The sequence below is a fragment of the Palaemon carinicauda genome, chromosome 7, assembly GCF_036898095.1.
Source record: "Palaemon carinicauda isolate YSFRI2023 chromosome 7, ASM3689809v2, whole genome shotgun sequence".
Classification (NCBI taxonomy): Eukaryota; Metazoa; Arthropoda; class Malacostraca; order Decapoda; family Palaemonidae; genus Palaemon; species Palaemon carinicauda.
The window spans coordinates 12,486,410-12,490,987 of NC_090731.1; positions in this window are offsets into that span (position 1 = coordinate 12,486,410).

The following is a 4,578-nucleotide window of genomic DNA, read 5'->3' on the forward strand; positions in this document are numbered from 1 at the left end:
ATATGTAATTTCAGGCGATATGATTTCCAATATAGTCTGATTTTTATATGTAATTTCAGGTGATATGATTTCCAATAAAGTCTGCTTTTTATATGTAATTTCAGGTGATATGATTTCCAATAAAGTCTGCTTTTTATATATAATTTCAGGCGATAAGATTTCCAGCATAGTCTGAGTTTAAATGTAATTTCAGGCTATCTGATATCCAATATAGTCTGAGTTTATATGTAATTTCAGGCTATCTGATTTCCAATATTGTCTGAGTTTATATGAAATTTCAGGCTATCTGATATCCAATATAGTCTGAGTTTAAATGTAATTTCAGGCTATCTGATATCCAATATAGTCTGAGTTTAAATGTAATTTCAGGCTATCTGATATCCAATATAGTCTGAGTTTATATGTAATTTCAGGCTATCTGATTTCCAATATAGTTTGATTTTTATAAATAATTTCAAGCGATCTGAATTCCAATATAGTCTGATTTTTTATGTAATTTCAGGTGATCTGATTTCAAAATTTTACTTAACAGCCATTGTCTGATTTGCATTTTACAAGCTTTCAATAAACTCAAATTCTAAAGATCCTCTATTAGAGATCATAGTTCCTAAATATCTAAATTATTCCCTCTCATTAATTCTCTCTTATTCCAATGACATTTCATTTTTAATTGCATATTCCGTTCCTATCATCCCTTTCTTTCTTCTATTTATCTTGAGCCTTATCAAATGTGATATTTCATGCATTCTGGTAAGCTAGATTTGCAAGTCATGTGGTGTTTTGCTAATAAGGACAGCGTCATCAGTATACTCTATAGGGGTCAGCTAATTTCTTGTTACCAATCAAGTCAAATCCTTCTCTGTCATTCCCAACTATTCTATGTAATACAAACCCCATGGGGAGGATAAACAACACATGTAAAGTTGGTTGAGTCAGTTCATGAGCACAGCAAGTATAAAGTTAATGGAGTCATTAAATGATTTCCATTGAACAGCGGAGTACTCCATGGGAATGTGTTGTCACCTATGTTATTTTTACTATGTACAAAAATCTCACAAAGCCTCCTCTCTGCCTCAAGAATAACAAAAATGTGTTAGTATAGTAATTTTATTAAAAAGTAATTTATATATGAAGAAAATATGAAATGCAACATTTCATATAGCATGTTATCGACATTAAACTATTTTATGTCAATAACTAGTACAAAAGTAATCTTTAAAATCATCGCTGGCGCATTAAATATAATTATAAGTATTGGCTATCGAAATCTTATTCGATATTCATTGTTCCTTTCGGTTTCATTTATAAAATGAAGGAATTGTTAATTATATCAGATATAAAACTCAACATTTAAGAAAATACGGGGATCTACACATGTCTATTAGAAATTGTTTATGATATATAAAACTCTATATTTAAGAAAATACATGGATCTATACATGTGTATTAAGTTTTAATTCTATTTCATGCAAATATGCTCTTGACAGTTATTAATCTTAGACCCTTTCCCGCTGCCAATTCTTAGTAATTTATTTGAAGATTCGTTTTTCAGTCGTTTAATAAAGCAGGTATATGCACGAAATGTTAAAGTTTTTGATTATCCATTTAAAATATTAAAGCATGAAACTATCTATTTCAATTCCTCAATCATTCGTTTTTTAACTTTTTTTTCTCCAATTAGGGATTGTGTGTATCTTAAATATACTTTTCTAACTTTCTGTTCTCATGAATACTGCCGGGCACAATTCCTAATACCAATACATCAACCCTTTTCATTATATTTTTGTTTTGTAAAAAAAAAAAAAAAAATCCTTTCCCTTTTCGGTTTCTCAGAGTTTCTTATGAATATTCCCCAGATATCATGCGTTTAAAAAATGAGCCCCTTTTGTCATATATTAGAGGAAATAATATTGAAGGAATATATTAGTAAGAGAAAAAACAAAACTATCTTTTTCAAGAGTGTCTGTAACGAGAATATATTCATATATTCGTCGAGGCCAAAGCTGCTAATGACTCAGCATATAGATCTATAGACACCCCAAAGCCACTCATTCCTAGCTCACAAGGATGGTAAGGTTGCAGACACTATGAGAAACTATCGAGCTTGAGCGAGACTAACCCCAGATCGGTAAATCGCTAGGTAGGGAAGTTTCCAATTGGGCACCAGATCATATATCACGATTATATTGTCGAATAAATCTTGTTTATAGATTGAAATAACTTGGTTTCTAAGGTCGTAACACATTTCCAAGTACGTTCCTTAAGTACTCTATGATATTTACGCATTCAAATCGAAAGATTCTTTTCCTGCCTTATCCCTTTGTTTTTCAATAACCTCACAAAGACATCAATTGACTGACAATTCCCTAATCATTTTCTTATATTTACATTCATTTCTTATCATTCTCAGTCCATATACACAAACAATCACTTCACTTTTTTTCCAGGCACATCCATTCTTATACAATCCTTGAAATTAAACATAAATTTTTATCCAGATTCGGTCTGGTTTCATTGGAATTTGAGTGAGTGGTAACGTGTTTACCTAGCATTCGCATGGCAGCAGATCGATCCTAACCCTAGATCATGAGTTTATGCAGTTTACTTGAGAGGCCACTGCTGGAGTTAGGTACTACAGTGGGGGGATGGGCTAGGCCATCTGACGTTCTGGAACTGATACCAGACTCTTTCAAATAATAACGTTATACTGTCCCAAGAGGGAGTCAATAATTAAGGGAATTTCTTCCCTCCTCTCGTCACCTCCGACATACTTACTTTTACTTTTACTTTTAGGGGTTTATTTCTCGCCCTCCACCAAACACTAAAGGTCTGTTCAGGCGGGCCTTGGTTTGTGAAAAAATAATTTCTTTCCAGTTAATATTTTACTGTATATAAAATGCCGAGTCATTAACCTTTTCCCTCAAAAAATGTTTATGAAAAGATCTGCTGACTCTAAAAGGTCACAGATTAAGATGACTCGCCAAGTTCTTGCTTAGCAACTGTTAGTTCATATATCTGATGTCCCTGGAAACATATTTCCCCTCCCCTCCCCCACCTGGCTTGGTTTGTTCCCAGAAAATGTTCGTTTATCAACGGTGAAAATAAATGCATCCTTCTCTCTTCATAAAAAACCTTACCAAAAGGAAAAAGATCATGACGATAAACGAGGAAAAAGAAACTATGAATACTATTGCTCTCTCTCTCTCTCTCTCTCTCTCTCTCTCTCTCTCTCTCTCTCTCTCTCTCTCTCTCTCTCTCTCTCTCTCTCTCTCTCTCTCTATGCTCTATTATGACCTCCAGGGTATCCCAATATAGAAACCAGGAAATCCTGTACGCTTCGATCCTATATACCTTTAGACTACGATCGAGCACGTACACTAAACACATGTTACGATATAAATGCTCCGTAGGGGAATATTTCTTCATATCGAAGATCGTCTGTTGCTGAGGTCCCGTCCTCCTATGAGGCGTTGGTGACACCTCTGGACACTGAATGAAGGAATACTATTTGCGAGTGGTGAAACAGAGTATATGTAGCTTTGAATGGAGATGTAGGGTGTAGCTTTGTTGAATGGAGATGTAGGGTGTAGCTTTGAATAGAGATGCAGGGTGTAGCTTTGTTGCATATAAGGACCATATTTTCAAAATGTCTTATTCATTTTTAAGTGAATATTTAGTCTTTCAGGAGTGGTGAAACAGTGTATATGTAGCAATAACAATGGGGATGTAGGGTGTAGCTTTGTTGAAGGGAGATGTAGGGTGTAGCTTTGTTGAAGGGAGATGTAGGGTGTAGCTTTGTTGAAGGGAGATTTAGGGTGTAGCTTTGTTGAAGGGAGATTTAGGGTGTAGCTTTGTTGAAGGGAGATTTAGGGTGTAGCTTTGTTGAAGGGAGATTTAGGGTGTAGCTTTGTTGAAGGGAGATTTAGGGTGTAGCTTTGTTGAAGGGAGATGTAGGGTGTAACTTTATTGAAGGGAGATGTAGGGTGTAACTTTGTTGAAGGGAGATGTAGGGTGTAACTTTGTTGAAGGGAGATGTAGGGTGTAACTTTGTTGAAGGGAGATGTAGGGTGTAGCTTTGTTGAAGGGAGATGTAGGGTGTAGCTTTGTTGAAGGGAGATGTAGGGTGTAGCTTTGTTGAAGGGAGATGTAGGGTGTAGCTTTGTTGAAGGGAGATGTAGGGTGTAGCTTTGTTGAAGGGAGATGTAGGGTGTAGCTTTGTTGAAGGGAGATGTAGGGTGTAGCTTTGTTGAAGGGAGATGAAGGGTGTAGCTTTGTTGAAGGGAGATGAAGGGTGTAGCTTTGTTGAAGGGAGATGAAGGGTGTAGCTTTGTTGAAGGGAGATGAAGGGTGTAGCTTTGTTGAAGGGAGATGAAGGGTGTAGCTTTGTTGAAAGGAGATGAAGGGTGTAGCTTTGTTGAAAGGAGATGAAGGGTGTAGCTTTGTTGAAGGGAGATGAAGGGTGTAGCTTTGTTGAAGGGAGATGTAGGGTGTAACTTTGTTGAAGGGAGATGTAGGGTGTAACTTTGTTGAAGGGAGATGTAGGGTGTAACTTTGTTGAAGAGAGATGTAGGGTGTAAC